We start from the raw sequence: 18,263 nt of genomic DNA on the forward strand, positions 1-18,263 counted from the left end.
TGCCATTAACCAAGATGGAGAAGATTACAGCAAGAGCAGATACTGGGGGAGAACATCAGTAGCTTGGTTTTGAATGTACTAATTTTCAAATGCCTGTAAGATCTGCAAGTGGAGATACTGAGTAGGCAGTTGGGTATACTGGCATGAGTCTGGAGTTCAGGGAACAGTTATGAACTGGTGTTAGAAATATGGAAGTCACATAGATCTATGCTGTCCAATGTGACAGCCACTAGCTGCATGTGGCAATTTAAATTTAAATTAAATGACATTAAAAATTCAGTTTCTCAGTTGCTCTAGCCACATTTCACATACTTAACAGCCGCATGAGGCTTGAGGCTCTTGTATTGGACAGTGCAGATGTGGAACATTCCCATCATCACTGGCATTCTATTGGACAGCACTGAAAGATGACATCTGATGTTACGGACCTAGATAAGTTTCTTGTTTTATGGACCTAGAGAATTAGTGAGAACGGAGTAAAAGAGGTTCAAAGACTGAACCCTTTAGTAGAATTCCCTGCGGTCCAGTGGTGAGGACTTGGCACTTTCACTGCTGGAGCCTGGGTTCAATCCCTGGTCAAGGAACTAAGATCCCGCAAGCCTCATGGTGCAGCCAAAAACAAAACAAAACAGGAAGACTGAGCCCTTTATATAAATGTATATACATAAGTACACAAATTGGTGGTGATGATGGGATAGTGGGGCATTAAGGGCAGGCTTCCTTTTTTTTCCCATGAGCTAAATTTGCCAAGTGGATAAGGGGACAAAGACATCCCAGGCACAGGAAATAGTGAGTGTTAATAGAAGTATAAAACAGCACAGTATAGTTGGGGAGCTATAAGAGAGCTGGCAGTTTTGGAGCAAGGCCATATTATTTTAGTATAGTTAAAAACACACACACACACACACACAACACAACTCCAAACCTCTTCTTTGCTTAAACAGTTTGGGACTGAGCATGTGATGCTGAAGCTAAACAGTCCAGGTCTAATTGGAGGGCAGAACGAGAAGGGGAAAAAGAATTTTCCTTGTCATTTGTAAACTGTGCAAGGGGAATGGATGTAAGAATTAAATTTAGAGAAATGGATACCACCTTGCAATAGATACGACCTGTTTCTTTCAGTGATAACAATTAAGTGTGATATTAATTTTCCATCTTTTGAAGATTTGTTCCATAAAGACCTGAAAGTTACTTAGCAGGGACTGGGGATTCTATCTGGATTGGGGGCAAACTGAAAACAAGTGGATGTAACTAATGAGCTATGGTTTTGATGAAATGTATTCATACACAAACAATCGCCAGGCCCCATCCTGGAAGCCAATCATTTCCAAACATGTTTTTTCAAGATCTTAGTTTGTTTTAATAGTAGGTTGTTATCCTCAAACTACCATATTCTTGGTTTTCTTTTTGGTTTTGTTTGTTTCGAGTTTGCAAAAAGCAATAACTTAAGCCACAGGGGAAAAAAACCTCAAAAATGCTTTTCACCAATTAAAAGACACTCTTTCCATTTACATGTGTTTTGAACTACAAGAACCTAAAATTTTTAAAAAGGATTTCACTAGAATTAAAAAAAAACTTTGAAAAGTAGAATCTATTACACTCTCACGTTGTCATTCTAGGCTCCTGCAGTTAAAGACCATGTCATTATTTCCATTATACTTACCTCCTAATTTTCAGGGCTTATTAGCCCGGCCGTAAAAACTTGCTCCGGTTGAAATTTGGCAAGCTGACAAGGCTGCGTGCCAGAAGTAATTTACTATCCAGTGTGGTTCACAAAGTAAAAGAAGCTATATATGATAGAAAAAGAAATGAAAAGTTCCTGGTTCCAAATATTTTGATGTGTGTCACCTCAAACTTTTCAGCTTTGTTGTTAGCAGCTGTGAGGTAACATGAAAGGTTTGAAAGGTACAGATACTTTGCATTCACATCAAACTGAGGGATACGATGTTCTTAGGCATCAAAGACCAGACTCTGTCTATCACTTCTGCTCTGACTTTGAAGTCTACCAGGGTTCTCTGTGTGGGAGAAGCAGGCAGGGGACTTTGAACAAGGTAGGGGGATGGGATTCCAGGCGTCTCTCCTCTCATTATCACTGAAATTAGGTACTTCTCTTCACCTAATAATAATAACAATAGTAATAATGGAAAAAAGAGAGGAACCTTTCTTTTTCTGCTGTTGTTGCTTTGTTCTTTTTTTTTTTTTTTTTGGCTGCACCACGCGGCTTCTGGGTTCTTAGTTTCCCAACCAGGTGTTGAACCCAGGCCCCAGCAGTGAAAGTGCCGAGTCCTAACCACTGGACTGCCAAGGAATTACCTTTTCTGCTGTTTTTAACCACTGAGCTGTTGGTGAACTTAATCTTCAGACGTGACAATGAATACTCTAGGGAAGAGCTCAAGTTTACTTTGAAATTAACATTTAAATAATTTGAAGGCCATAATAGAAATTTTAACTTGATTTGCAAACATCTGGCTACTGTTCATCTGCCAGACTCCTTAAAAGATTGTCTTGGGACCCTAACTGAGACCCCTCTTTACTATTTTCCAAACTGTCTCGCGAGCATTGCAATGGGGCCAAGTGTTTCTCCAACGTGGGGTGAGCAGGTTACATCCTTCTGGGATTAATCTTACTTGACAAGCTGGGAAAAAACCCACAATAATTTATATTCGAACAAATACTAATCTATTGTGGGCTAGAATGCAAAATTCAAATGAAGTCTTTCAGAGAGGGAGAAGGCTTTTGTCTTTTGGGTTTCAGTATTTTGACCCTGCCACACTCCTAAAAATAATAGTTGAAGTTCTTGAAGAGAACAATATCCTCAAAGAGAGTGCTGGTCATTAATTTTTTTCTTTTAAAGTATAATTTTCATAAAAGGCAAGAATCTTTTAAAATAATTTTTATAACTTTAAAAAATAAATAATTTATTTTTGGCTGCATTGGGTCCTTGTTGATGTGCGCGGGCTTTCTTTTAGTTGCAGCGAGCGGGGGCTACTCTTTGTTGCGGTGCGTGGGCCTCTCATTGCGGTGGCTTCTCTTGATGTGGAGCATGGGCTCTAGGTGTGCGGGCTTCAGTAGCTGTGGCACGTGGGCCTCAGTAGTTGTGGCTCACAGGCTCTAGCACGCAGGCTCAGTAGTTGTGACGCACGGGCTTAGTTGCTCCACAGCATCTGGGATCTTCCCGGACCAGGGCTCGAACACGTATCCCCTGCATTGGCAAGTGGATTCTTAACTGCTGCGCCACCAGGGAAGCTGCAAGTGCATGAATCTGAAGTGTATACCTCAATGGATGGATTTTTATATACGTATACATTCATATAATGGCCACCTAGATCAGATATAGAAATTTCCAGCACCCAGAAGGCTCCCTTGTGCCCCCTACCAGTCCATACCTGCTTACAAATCTGACATCTATGGTGAATTTTAAAGGTCAAATAAAGGAGTAAAGATATGTCAAGCTTTCTGAGGTACACCTTAGAACTCCAGACTCAAGAGCACTTTTTCTCAGGCCCTTGGGTTCCTTACTTAGAAGGTGTGCTCAGCTAAGTATTCTGAGACCCAGTGGCCATTATGCAAAGACAGTTTCTTCTGCTGTATTGATCTTTCTCTATAAGGTGCTTTTTACCTCTTCAAGAGCTCCTTCTTGTGTTGATATTTTAAAATGTTTGTGATAGGAGTAGAAGAGTTAATATATAAGAAACTTAGAACAGTGCATATAGGAGCTGGGCACATAGTAAGTCCTAAATAAGTGATAGCTATTATTATGAGATGCAGAAGAGGCACGAAGTTTTTGCCATTATCGTTATGATAATTCCTAGAGCAAGATAAACATAGAAGCTAAATTTGAAAATAAGGGAGGAAAGTGTTTATAGTTGGGTTGATTTGATGTAGTTATCCATCAAATTTGCCTTGAAAGGAAAGATTACAATCTCTCAGAGCTTGCTGACTCCTTTGGACCTAAAGAACATTTAGTACATTTTCTTATTCTGTCATGATTTTACTAATTGAGTGCTTATTATATTTTAGGCATTGTTCTAAGTGCCCAGGTATTGAAGTAGACAAAACAAACACAAATCTCCTGCCCATATGGACCTTACTTTCTAGTGGCATTCCTGCTCTTACTGTTAACACAGGCCCCTAAAGACTTTCCTATTACAAAGAAATTCCATCTTTGTTTTACATCCACTTCCCTCATGTCTTAGAGCTGAGGGAATCAAGAATCAAGCCAACCTTAGCCTAAATTCTGAGACCAGTGGAAAGGAAAGGCACAAGGGTCAAGGGTGGAACTCTTGCTAAGCATATATTCCTCTTTAATAAATCACACGGAGGATCAAGGTGCTAATGCCAATGTTGAAGTAAACAGGTCTAGCAAGAACTCCAGCTGTGGTTTTTTAAAATCATCTTCCAGAACTTAAAAAGAACTGAGCCATGTAGTTAATATTTTAGGTTTAGTAATTACACCAGCAATGTCGCTTTCAAGCTCGGTTGTCTGACGTTTCTCTTAGAAATGCTAAGTTGCTTGGGCAAAGGTTGAAGGAGGGTCTATATCGTATTGATTCTTCTTTGGGTAACTCCCAAACTTTTCAATACCAAGATTCCCTCTTCTGAAAAAATACAGTTTCTGATACGCACCCAGGGCCATATTTTGAAAGATTGCGTCTACAAAGCCAGTATAGTTTTTAAGTAATAAAAATGTCTCCCCATTTAAAAATTAACCAGCTGTCTAATTGGCACATGGAAAACCAGGATCACACTGGTTTACTAAATCTAGTTGAAAGCAAAGACATAGTGTTTGGGACAGCCTGATCCGTTTTAGCGCCCCCTACAATTTTCATTATGCCTCATTGAAATGTTTGCTATAATTTCATGATATCCTCTAGCCTTTCCCTTCGGTTTGTTTGTATTTTAAAAAAAATATTTATGTATTTGTTTAGTTGCACTGGGTCTTTGTTGCAGCAAGCAGCCTCCTTAGTTGTGGCTTGCGGGCTCTTTAGTTGTGGCATGCAAACTCTTAGTTGCGGCATGCATGTGGGATCTAGTTCCCTGACCAGGGATGGAACCTAGGTCGCCTGCATTGGGAGCGCAGCGTCTTAACCACTGTGCCACCAGGGAAGCCCCGGTTTGGTTGTATTTTGGTTCTTGGTGTTGGAAAGCAGAATAAAAGGAGACAATATCTTGCAGAAAATGCATTTCACGCCCCTTTCAGGTAACCCCTCTAGACCCGAGGTGATTTTCGCGATCCCAGATCCCGCGCACTGAGCCCCGCCCCCGTCCTAGCCCCACCCCTCGATTCCTGTCCTCCAGAGAAGGGGGGCGGTGCTCACTGCAAACCCACAGTCAGCCGCCAGGGGGAGAGCCAGGGGTCCCTGTCCAACGGCCAGGCGGCGGAAGTGGAAAAGGCGGGACCTGGGGCGCACCTTACATCAACACGTGCGAGCATCAAGGCCAGGTCCCCGGAATAGGGAGTGGGAGCTTCCTGCGCGTCTTGGCTGTGAGAAGGTCTTTTCCAGGTTGTAGAGTTCGACCTCATGGCGGAGATAATTCAGGAACGCATAGAGGATCGACTCCCCGAATTGCAACAGCTGGAGCGCATTGGACTGTTCAGTCGTGCGGAGATTAAGTGAGAGAACGGAGGAAGGGGAAGGGCTGGGGAGGGTAGGGGGAGGCTGGGGTGTGTGTGTGGCGGGGGTCAGGGATAGGGGGCACTTGGGTTGTGTTTATTTTTTTTTAATGTGGTAGAAGCCCATTTCCAGATTCTGATGATGCCCAGAACTAATTTCTCATTCATTGCAAGGTGATCCATCCATTTACCCCTCAAACATATTGACAGCTCTTCATGAAGGATGTTCTGAGGCTATAAAGGGGATAAAACCAGGATACCCGCCCATCAAGAGCTAGCTGCCCTGACACAGTATTGTGGGGGAGACAGACAAGTGAAACATTTTGATCACAGTGCAGCGTACTCAAAGTTGATTGTAGTTGAGTACTGCCCTAGAGATGTGAACAGAGAGCCGTGGGAGCCCAGGAGGAGTAGATAATTCTAACAAGACTTGAAGATGGGGATCATTTAATTCGATTTTATATTTTACCCCAGGGCTTAGCCAACAACTAGTATATAGTTGTTACTCATTAATTTGTATAATAGTTTTTAATGGTTTACTGTGACTATTTCTTCATTTTACAATGACTGCGAATGTTGTACTTTGGCTATGGGAACCTTAAAGTAAACATTTGTTTATGAAATGCAACATATTGTGGACTCTTTAATAAGAGTGGACTCTATTTAGTTCATTCCTTAGCTAAATACAGTGAGTCTTCTCCCATAAGCCCTTTGCAGTAGTGATAGAGGTAGAGACAATGTAGGTTTTTTTTTTTAAATCTACCTGTTGAAAATTCAGAAATAAGAGGATTTAGGAAAGAAATTTGATGATTATTAAAACCCAAGTGACTTGAATTTGGAGGAAAAGAAATCTCTACTAATACCACATATAAATAATGTAAAGTACTACTTAACATTATTTACTTTGCTGGTGGGAATGTCAGTGGTCCTGGCAATCGATTAAGGTGATTTTCATGAAAGTTTTAAGGTACATCTTCATGCCCTTAAGACCACAGAAGTCCTGAAACTAGTATATTGTAAATCAACTATACTTTCATAATAATAAAAAAGAACACAGAGATAATTATGTAAGAGAATATGGGGACTTCCCTGGTGGTGCAGTGGTTAAGAATCCACCTGCCAATGCAGGGGATACGGGTTCGAGCCCTGGTCCGGGAAGATCCCACATGCCGTGAAGCAACTAAGCCCATGTGCAACAACTACTGAGCCTGCGCTCTAGAGTCTGTGAGACACAACTACTGAAGCCTGCATGCCTAGAGCCCGTGCTCCCCAACAAGAGAAGCCACCGCAATGAGAAGCCCCTGCACAGAAAGGAAGAGTAGACTCCAATCACCACAACTAGAGAAAGCCCACAGGCAGCAATGAAGACCCAATGCAGCCAAAAATAAAAATAAATTTATAAAATAAAAGAATATGTACTTGCTTATGAAGGATAATTATTTGGGAATTATATATTTTGGCAAATAGATGTTTCAAATATATTAAAAATACTTTAAAAAATTCCAAAGTTATTTATTTAACTTCTTGTTTCAAGTGTTACATTTTTTTTTTCTTTTGTGGTATGCGGGCCTCACTGTTGGGGCCTCTCCCATTGCGGAGCACAGGCTCCGGACGCACAGGCTCAGCGGCCATGGCTCATGGGTCCAGCCGCTCCGCGGCATGTGGGATCCTCCCAGACCAGGGCACGAACCCGTGTCCCCTGCATCGGCAGGCGGGTTCTCAACCACTGCGCCACCAGGGAAGCCCAAGTGTTACATTTTAAATGGCTTTCTCCTAAGGGCTATCATTAAAAAGGCTTCAGATCTAGAATACAGAATATAGCAAAGAACTCTTTTTAAGGAAGACTTTATCAATTATGTTCAAGTAAGTGAATAATTTTGTTACTTTTTAATCCCCTCACAAATTTAAAATCAGTTATAGAATAGTGAGCTTGATGTCAGTTTTCTACAAAATTCTGGAACTGATGATTAGACAGGTAATTTTTGAACAGGAATAGAGGTAATTTGGTAATAGTGTTGCTCCACTAAGGCTTTGGTCCTTGGCAAACTGAACTTTTTTTTTCTTCTATAGGGTTAGTAGATCAGAGTCTGACAAAGACCCAGTGTATCAGGATTTCAGCAAGAGGTTTGATCAATTATGTCTTGTGGGGAAAAATAAAGGAAAGTGAGTTTGATGATAGCACGTGGTTAGGAAGTTAACGCTTATGTGCCTGAGGCCTGTCAATTTAGAGAGAGGTGAGGTATGCTGCAAGATTCTTCAGTCCTGTAAATGAATGGAAGATTTGAGTGAAGATAAAATATACATGCTTGGGACTTCCCTGGTGGTCCAGTGGTTAAGAATCCGCCTACCAATGCAGGGAACACAGGTTCGATCCCTGGACTGGGAAGATCCCACATGCCGTGGGGCAACTAAGCCCATGTGCCACAACTACTGAGCCTGCACTCTAGAGCTTGCATGCCGCAACTAGAGAAAGCCCACACACAAGCAACGAAGACCCAACACAGCACCGCCCCCCAAAAATACACACACACACACACACACACACACACATGCTAGATCAGTTTTCAGTGGGAGAGAATAATGTGTTGGATGATAAAATCAGAATTCAGAAAGAATCCAATAATAAGATGTTATAAATCTTATACCTTGGGACTTCCATGGTGGCACAGTGGTTAAGAGTCCACCTGCCAGTGCAGGGGACATGGGTTCGAGCCCTGCTCCGGGAAGATCCCACATGCCGCAGAGCAACTAAGCCCGTGCTCCACAACTACTGAGCCTGCTCTCTAGAGCCTGTGAGCCACAACTACTGAGCCCATGTGCCTAGAGCCTGTGCTCCACAACAAGAGAAGCCACTGCAATGAGAAGCCCATGCACTGCAATGTAGAGTAGCCCCTGCTCTCCGCAACTAGAGAAAGCCCGCGTGCAGCAACGAAGACCCAACACAGCCAATAAATAAATAAAATTAAAAACCCAAACAAATAAATCTTATACTTTAACACTAATAAACATTATAAAAGTTTAGCTAAGTTTAGCTTTTAAATAAACCTACTGAATGAACAATATATGAGATCTGGCTAAGAATCTTGTATTTGAAGGAGGTCCTAAGGCTCAGTAGATTGCTATATCAAAATAGATCAAGAAGTATATCATGTCAAAACATATAATCTAAGTGATTAAATGAATAGAAGTGGAGTGTTGGGTAAGTCAGCTGAGCAGAGGAGGTTGCAAACAGTAGGCATTCAGTAGAATGTTTCGAAATGGTTCGAAAAAAAGTATTTTGCACTTGTCAGACTATGTCTGGAGCATTGTCAGCTCAGGATGACATTTTAAGAAGGACTTTGAGAGGTTGGTTAGAAGGCAGCCAGGATGTAAACCTTGTTCTGGGAGGAATCATTGAAGGAAATGGAGATGTTTAACCTTAGGGAGACTTAAGAAATGGCAAATAATTTCACTCTTCATATATTTGAAGAGCTATGTGTGGATTAGGTTGATTTGTTTAGTTTTAGAGCACAAATTGAAATAAGTAAGTAGATATAAAAACTCACATACACACCTCTCTTACATGTATACCCTCTCTGCCTGCACACAACCATATATACTTGCTATGAGACATAAGTGGCATTTTATATTGAGGTTCTGATTATCCACATTGAAAAAATAAAATTAGATCCCTTCCTCATGCAAAAATAAATTCCTATGGAATTGAATAGCTAAATGTGGTGGGAAAACGAAATCTTCTACAAAAAATATGAATGACTTCAGGTAGGGAAAGGTTTTTTTTTTTTTCTAAATTGAAGTATAGTTGAATTACAATGTTGCGTTAGTTTCTGGTGGACGGCAAAGTGATTCAGCTATCCATATGTATACATATTTTTCATATTCTTTTCTATTATGGGTTATTTCAGGATACTGAGTGTAGTTCCCTGTGCTATACAGTAGGATCTCGTTGTTTATCTATTTTATATATAGTAGTTTGTATCTTCTAATCCCAAACTCCTAACTTAACCCTCCCCCATCCTGTTTCCCTTTTGATAACCTGAGTTTGTTTTCTATGTCTGTGGGTCTGTTTCTGTTTCGTTAGTAAGTTTATGTGTGTCATATTTTAGATTCCACATATAAGTGATATCATACGGTATTTGTCTTTCTCTTTCTGACTTACTTCACTTACTATGATAGTCTGTAGGTCCATCCATGTTGCTGCAAATGGCATTATTTTATTCTTTTTTATGGCTGAGTAGTATTCCATTACATATATATGACACATCTTCTTTATCCAAATCTGTTGACGGACATTTAGGTTGCTTCCATGTCTTGGTAAATAGTAAATAGTGCTGCTAGGAACACTGGGGTGCATGTATCTTTTCGAATTATAGTTTTCTCTGGATGTATGCCCAGGAGTGGGATTGCTGGATCATATGGCAACTGTATGTTTTTAGTTTTTTAAGGAAACTCTGTACTGTTTTCCATAGTGGCTGTACCAGTTTACATTCTGGTAGGGAAAAGTTTCTTAAAATGAAGAAGACTGTGAAAGCACAAACCATGAAAGAGAAGATTGATTTGACTACGTTAAAGGTAAAAAATTTCTGTGCAAAAAAGACATCATAAATAATGTAAAAAGATGAGCCACAAAATGAGAGAAAATATTTGCAACATATATAGTCAGAATCTAGAATATGTAAAAAACTACAAATCAAGAAGAAATGACAAATAAGTGGAAAGAAAATGAAAACAACTGGAGGTATAGGTACATGCAGTTCACAAAGGGGAAACATCAGTCATTGGTAAACTTTTGAAAAGATGTTAGCCTCGTTAGTAATCAGGTAAGTATCAATTAAAACCAGGGTGCGGTACTACTTTATATCCATCATATTAATAAACGTTTTAAAGACTGACAGTATCAGCATATAATTTGTCCCACCACTTTCAAGAGCAGTTTGGCAATATCCCATGAAGTTGAAGATCCGTGTACTGTGTGACCCAGCAATTTCATTCATTCAGTCATAAAGTATATATTGAGTACCTGTTACGTACATGGCACTGATGGGGTACAACAATAAATTAAGCAGACAGAAATCATGGCCTTGGGGAGCTTATATGTTAGTGGTAAAGTTCCTGGATATATCCACAAGAAGATCTGTACAAGAATATTAATTGCAGCTATTTGTAATAGAAAAATTGGAAACATACGCATCACAGGAGGAAGGATAGGTAAATTGCATGTTCGTATAAAGAAATGCTATACAGCAGTTAAAATGAATGGACTTGAATTCCACATGACAGCAGGGATATATCTAAAGTCATAATGTTCAGTAAAAATATGGAGTGATGAGTTCAGTATGATATCATTTGTATAAAGTTTAAAAGCATTCAAGACAGCATTATAATAAAGTTTGAAGTCATGCTTGTGAACGATAAACACCTGAGTCAAGATCATCATTTCCTCTGGAGAGGGAGAAGAGTGGAATCAGACATGGGGGGCTTTGCCTTTATTTGAAATGTTTTATTTCTAAAAACGTTTTGAACCAAATATAGTAAAATGTAGGCTTTGACGTAGCTGTGTGGTAGCTGCATGCATGTTCTGTGTGCTTCAAATATTTCATAAGACAGTTTTAAAATGAAGCATGCAATCTTGTAAGGTTCTGTGCCTTCTGTCTCTAGTAGTCTTCAAGCTTAGAGAGGAATTATATAGTAGTGCTTTTTGGAGAGTCTTAGAAGTTCTCAGTGGTCCTTTGGAGGAGAAGGTAGGGAGAGCCAATTAGGTGCCCTGTTTCAGCTAGTACAACCCTGTTTATCTGCTTTATTTGCTTGTGCATCAGCTAAAATTTTTGAATGGTTAGTTTCCTAAAAGTTTGAACACACTGTTGTAGACTAGGAAGTTAGATTGATATTGTAAATCTTAGAAGTCTTAGAGTTTTAGTAACATGCTTTCTTTGTATGTAAGATGTTTAGATGCATGCTAATGTATGTATTTTTGAGTTTTGCAGATGTAAGGTGAATTTTTAGTGAATGCTAGACATTTACTGTAAATTAGGTTTCTTGATAGCAAATTATTTTCTGTTTTATGTTCTTAATTTTTATTTACATTATGATTTTGACTAAATGCATCTCCTCTATATAAAAGGTTATACTTTTTTTGTTTTCTCTTTTTTTGTATGTTTTTCTTTCATAGTATGAAATCAATCTTTTGGAACAGATCCAGCGAAGACGAGTTGTAAGTAGATGATTTTCTGGAAGTTGGAAAAAAATATAGAATTAAATAGTGTGACTGCAAAGCTAGAACTTGGGTTTGGGAAGTAGTTGGCATTGATAATTGTGTGGTGATGTGCTCATAATGATACTTGTAATTATTTGCTTTCTCTACCAGTACTGTTTAAAGATCAACTGGGAATGCTGCTTTGGATAAATGGGATTAAACTGAGGCTTTTTTTAATGTCCCTTTTTAGCATATTGGGTATTCATTTAAGAAGGATGAGATTGAAAATTCTATCGTACACTGGGTACAAGGTGTCTTCCGACGTGCATCAGCCAAGTGGAAAGTAAGTGTTCAGAGTGCCCTTAGCTGTAAGGGATGTGAAGATGTGTATTATACGTATTATGAATATGGATATTCAGATGTATGGTTGTGGATTCTTATCTTGGGTATCTCAATACTTATTCTAATGATAACACCATGACTTGAAACCACTTATCAAACCATTAAGAAAATTGATCGCATTACCTGAGAGTTAGTCTGTGAGGATGATGCTGAAAACAGTCGATTTGATTCATATTTAAGGATCAGAAAATTGTCTGGGATTTGGATATGTCTCTAAAGTACCCCGAGCTGGGGTACTTGGAAGTGGAATATAAGGTTAGAGTAGGCGCAGCACCTCAGTAACTTGGTTTTCTTCAAGTTTGGTTCTGGGATCGGGATATATTACATGGGAAGTACTTTGGATTCTTGGGAATGACAAATTTTAGTTTGCTGCCTCTGATTGAGACCATTTCAGAAGTGCATTGAACAAATTGGATAGATGACAAATTTTGTCTTAGATCATGGTAGGTGGGAGTGGGGGGACAGAACAAGTTGTCATGGCTAAGAGAGCTAAGGCGGGTAAGGAACAGCCTAATAGGCTGAGGGATGTGGCACATTGGATTTTCTGAAATCTGCCTCTGTTGCAAACAAAATTAATGAATGCAAAGGTGTATTGTATATAAAATTCAAATTCAGGCAACTTACTCCATTGCTTTTCTTGCAGGATGATGTTCCACTTTGGCTGTCTTATGTAGTCTTTTGTAAGAAGTGGGTGAGTATTGGGCAGCCCTGTCTTGGTCCCTCTTTCCTGCTTTTGGTTAGTCTGCATTTTAAACCTCATACTTGACTACTGAACTCCATATTTTCTCCAAAGGTGTGTAAAGTTAACAAATGGGGAAAGAACCCAAGAAGGCTGAACGTCAGTGTAACAACATTTGCATATTTGAATGACTATATAAATGGCTTCTATATCAGCTGAAAAGAAAACGGTCTTTATGCATATATGTTCAGTAAAGTTGAAAACATTTTTTAGATATTTAAAATGTTTATGTTAAGTGTTTTAGGTAGAAGAGAACCCTGAGTGAATCTGTATTTCTTTATATGTTCTTAGCAATAGCAGATGTCACCTCATTGGAGTTCACAGTTGGTGAGGGTACAGTGCAGATCACTTAGAGTTTAATAGCAATGACTTTGCTGTGTAGGAAGTAGAATTTTTCTTCTTTTACAGGCTACCAAAGTTCAACTTAGCAAGGTATTCTCTGCCATGTTGCCCATTCATTTGAACAAGCCAGGTATGGTGAAATCCTTGTCAGTTCTTTTTCTATCTTTTTGTAGACTCAAGCCATTTTGTAATTTATTTTGCTTGATAAACCTAAGAGAATTATTTTGAGAACTTGAGGATATGAACTTGGCCTCAGCAGTTTTTATTCCCGAATAGCTGCCTCTTAGTTCATCCCTGCTACTGTGAACTAGTTACTGTGCCAGGTGTTGTACCTGTGAGCAAGAAGGACTAAGTTTCTTTTTAGCTGATGGTGGAAGAAACTCTTCAGTTATTTGAGAGGAATTCTGTTTGGAGGCAGTCAAATCTGAGGATTTCAGAAACATAAAGGGGAAAATATGAATACAGATTTTACAAGAGCGATTAGCACAGAGTAGGTGCTCACGTTTTCTAAGAGAAGGACTTCTCTTGTGAACATTGTGTAAGCAGTATGATATTTTTATTTTTTTAAAAAAATATTTATTTATTCATTTATTTAATTTTTGGCTGCATTGGGTCTTTGCTGCCACATGCGGGCATTCTCGAGTTGCAGTGAGAGGGGGCTACTCTTTGTTGTGGGGCGGAGGCTTCTCATTGTGGTGGCTTCTCTTGTTGCAGAGCGCAGGCTCTAGGCGCGTAGGCTTCAGTAGTTGTGGCGCACCGGCTTAGTTGCTCCGCGGCATGTGGGATCTTCCTGGACCAAGGGCTCGAACCCGTGTCCCTTGCATTGGCAGCCGGATTCTTAGCCACTGTGCCACCAGGGAAGCCCAGCAGTACAACATTTTATAGTGAAGGTGCTTCAGTGTGTGTTCTGGAGTATTAGGTATATAGCACACGAGACTCAAAATCGGCTACATTTGGCACTGGTTGATTCCAAAGGATACAACAAGACAGCATTAGTACTGTCAGCCATTCGGAGGCTTGTCTTTGGTGGGAGGGCATGAGAGCACGGGAGTGGGCAGAGGAGCCACACTGCCATAGAAGACCCCTGGATAGGTGCAGCTTCCAGATAGTATATCTGTGAACTGTGCTCAGTTTCAGGAGGCAAATGCTCAAGAAAACCCAGAGCAGTGGCTCTCTACCATTCATAGCTCTCCTCGTCCAGAGACAGTTACAAACCGTGGGTCATTTTTACCAAAAGCAGTCTTGCCTGGTAATAGCTGATCTTTGTTTTTCAAACATCTTTATTGGAGTATAATTGCTTTATACTGGTGTGTTAGTTTCTGCTGTATAACAAAGTGAATCAGCTATACATATACCTACATATCCATATCCCCTCCCTCTTGCGACTCCCTCCCGACCTCCCTATCCCACCCCTCTAGGTGGACATACAGCACAGGGCTGATCTCCCTGTGCTATGCAGCTGCTTCCAACTACCTATCTATTTTACATTTAGTAGTGTATATGTGTCCATGCCACGCTCGCACTTCATCCCAGCTTACCCTTCTCCCGCCCCGTGTCCTCAGGTTCATTCACTGTGTCTGGTAATCGCTGATCTTTATGAAGTTTCTAGGGAGATAGCTAGATGTTACCTCAAGGTTAATTTCTTATGTAGAAGGACAAAGGTCTTTTGTTTGTTTGTTTGAAGACTTATTCCCAGTAGGTAAAATAAAAAATTTACTTTAGGGCTTCCCTGGTGGTGCAGTGGTTAAGAGTGTGCCTGCCGATGCAGGGGGCACAGGGTCGTGCCCCAGTCCGGGAACATCCCACATGCCGCGGAGCTGATAGGCCCATGAGCCCTGAAGCAAGAACAGGATGGAGAGTCAAGCAGCATGCACCCTGCCCCGAGGTTCACATGCTCCTTTATTCCCAGTCCCTTCTGTCCCCAGTGGGGTCCTCTACGGCTCAGTAAAATGTTTTTCTGTAACAGATTTCTAGGGTCGCCACTGCTCAGACTTAGGCCACTACCCCTGTGCTAGGCACTCCTGCCACCCGGGAAAGGTTTCAAAGGTAGAACAGCTCCAGGGGGTGCCAGGGATCAGAGCAAAAACATGAGAGGCTGGGGATGAAGGAGTTTGGGCACAGTCCCTAAAGCATCTCAGTGGTTGAGCTTCTGTGAGAAGGCACATCCCCAGTGTGTGGGGGGTGGGGTGGGGGGGAGGGGCCCCTAGCAGAGGCAGCAACGGGGAGGGCCTGAGGCTGGAAATGGGGAATGGTGTGCGGCCTCTGAGCAAGCACAGGCACTGAGCCCTTGAGGTTTCTCGAAAGCTAGAGCCACAAGGGCCACGAGATAAGGCAAGTGTAGCAAGAGAAGCCAGGTGACAGATCTCTCCTCAGAACCTATACTTCTCCACGAGGCTGGGCCTTCCATGCTGAGGTAGGAGGGATCCTGGCCAGAAGGACAGCAAGCAGCTCTGGGAGGAAGGGTGCTGCACTGGGGGCTCTGCTGCCATGGAAATGACTTCATTTCCTTCCACTCAAATACCGTACGGACTGGGTTCCTGCTCTGGTGAGTACAAGGGTCGCTGACTCTCCCCAGAAGGTTGTTCAGTTCACATCCCCAAAGTCCCTCTATTCGGGCCCTGGGGAGGTGTAGCAACTCCTGAGGGCGCTCTTTCCTGAGGCTGGCTGACCGAAGTGGGGGAGGTTCCTGATAGGTCCCAGGTGCTGGTTGAAGTCCCCAGAGAATAGTCATGCAGGTGGGGGAGTCAAGTAGGTGGAGAGAGAAGGGCAGGGGCAGAGGGCCCCTTCCTGAATCCAGAGCTCACAAGATTATCCCCCCATTTCCAGAAACTATCTCTTCCCCCATACCAGCCCCAATATCCCAGTATCGGGAAACTGGGAGCTCAGAGGACTTGTGGCCACAGAGACACTCGCAAGTAGCTCTCGGCGGGGGCGGGGCCAGCTGCAGGCGGATGGGGACGAGGTGTGCTCCCGGGAGGCCTCAGCTGCAGGTGGCCCTCTAAGAGAAACACCCCAGCTTGGACAGGAAGTTTAGAGGCGGAGAGAGCAACCTAGGGTGCCCCTTCGGAGCAGTGGGAGTGGGAAGAGGGCCGGGGGCAGACGGCACACGTGATCGGAGGACAGTGGGCTCTCAGCAGAGGCCAGCTGAGCCCGTGGGAGCTCCCTCTAAGCAGGGACCGGGAGGGCGGTGCCGCCCTGTAGCTGCTGGGCTTCACAGATCGTGGCTCTCCACACACAGGTCACAGGGTCCTCTGACTCTGTATCCCCTCCCTCAACTTGGCCCCCTCGCGAGGCCGCGCCACTGGGTAGCCTGTGTTGACGGGCACAACCCCATCGCCCTCTCAGACCCGCCTGTGCCCGCCTGCCTGGCCCTGCGCATCTTGCGGCTTGGGAGACCTCAAAGTTCCTCGCTCACTCAGCCAGTGGCCTCTGCTGGGTCTGCTGCTCCTGCTGGGTCTGCTGCTGCGGCCGGTAACCTGCGTGCACACCACGCCGGCCACCTCCAGCACCCCAAATCTGCGGGAGCGCACGCGGGCCCTGATGCTGGACTTCCCACTTGGGGACAGGTGGCTGCAGTGTGTGCGGGCTGCTGGGGGCCAGTGGGGGCCTAGCCTGGCACTGGGCAGGAGAGGAGGTCTGGAGCATGCAGAGCTAGTGGGGAGGCTCCCTCACACCACCCCTGGATGTCCTCTCCATCATCTATGGATGCCCTTCCCCTTCTCTGTCATCCCCTCCCTCGTGGGAACCCTTCAGCCCAGGCCGCAGCTGCTCCTAGTATAGTCTGTGTGACAGTGTGAGGTGGGGCACCTCCAGGCTGCCCCAGGCCAGGCAATGTGTCCTGCCTGATCCCAAAACCTAAGAGCCCCCCCCACATTTGCCTTGACCTCCCTCCAGCCACAACGACATGCCCCTGGTCCTCAGGCAGTTGCACCACAGTGGGCTCCAGGATGTTAATCTGCACAAGTTCAGCCATAGCCAGAACAGCTTGGACAGGCTGAAAGACAGTCTCGTGGATGCGCAGGTACCAAGGGGACACACAGGGTGCCACCGTGGCTGCTGGGGAATAGTGGGGTAGTTTGGGGGCCTCAGACACCACAGGTTAGTCACATCAGAAGTATGTTACCATAGTGACCTAGAAAGTGCCATGCCATGGATGCTGGGGGCTACAGGGGTCACCGTGAGCCACCCTGACGGGCATCCAAGTACCACAGAAAAAACAACGCATTACAGGTGACTTCTGGGCACAGTGAGCGCTGTGCCAGCTGAGGAGGCTATGAGAAGCCCCAGGAGTTCCAAACCCCAAACCAAGCCCTGGCCTTCCCTCAGTTCTGGTCAGCCTACGTCCCACACCAGACCCACCAACGGGATGCCATGCACCTCACCCCGGAGCAAATCGACCTCATCCGCCTCACGTGTGCCTCCTATTCTGCGCTGGAGCTTGTGGCCTCAGTTAAAGGTACACGGGGGACTTCCCTGGTAGTCCAGAGGTTAAGACTCCACGCTTCCACTGCAGGGGGCTCGGGTTGTATCCCCGCTCACCGGGGAAGAGGCTCAGGTTCAAGAGCTCCTGGTTTGAACCATCGTCTACTCAACATGTAGAAAACAAAGCCTTGATCTGCCCTCCTAAGCCTTGTCCTCTCTCTCCAATTATGGATTCGACAGACACTGAGCCCCTTAGATATGTCAAGCGCTGGTAAGCACTAGACATAAAATGATGAGGCAGGAGGGAAAGGTTCAGTAGAACAGAGGGTTATAGAAAAGGAACTTAAAAATATGTGTGATATTAAAACTGTGTATGGTGCTATGAAGGAGCAGTTACGTAAGGCTGTGGGAGTCTATGACAGCAGGGAAGAGACAGATGGGGCTTGAGGAGGGCCTCCCTTAAGAAATAATATATGGGGACTTCCGTGGTGGCGCAGTGGTTCAGAATCTTCCTGCCAACAGTATTTAAAATAGACAGGAGAGGTAAGCAA

The sequence above is a fragment of the Kogia breviceps genome, chromosome 11 (genome assembly GCF_026419965.1).
Source record: "Kogia breviceps isolate mKogBre1 chromosome 11, mKogBre1 haplotype 1, whole genome shotgun sequence".
In the NCBI taxonomy this organism is placed as follows: domain Eukaryota; kingdom Metazoa; phylum Chordata; class Mammalia; order Artiodactyla; family Physeteridae; genus Kogia; species Kogia breviceps.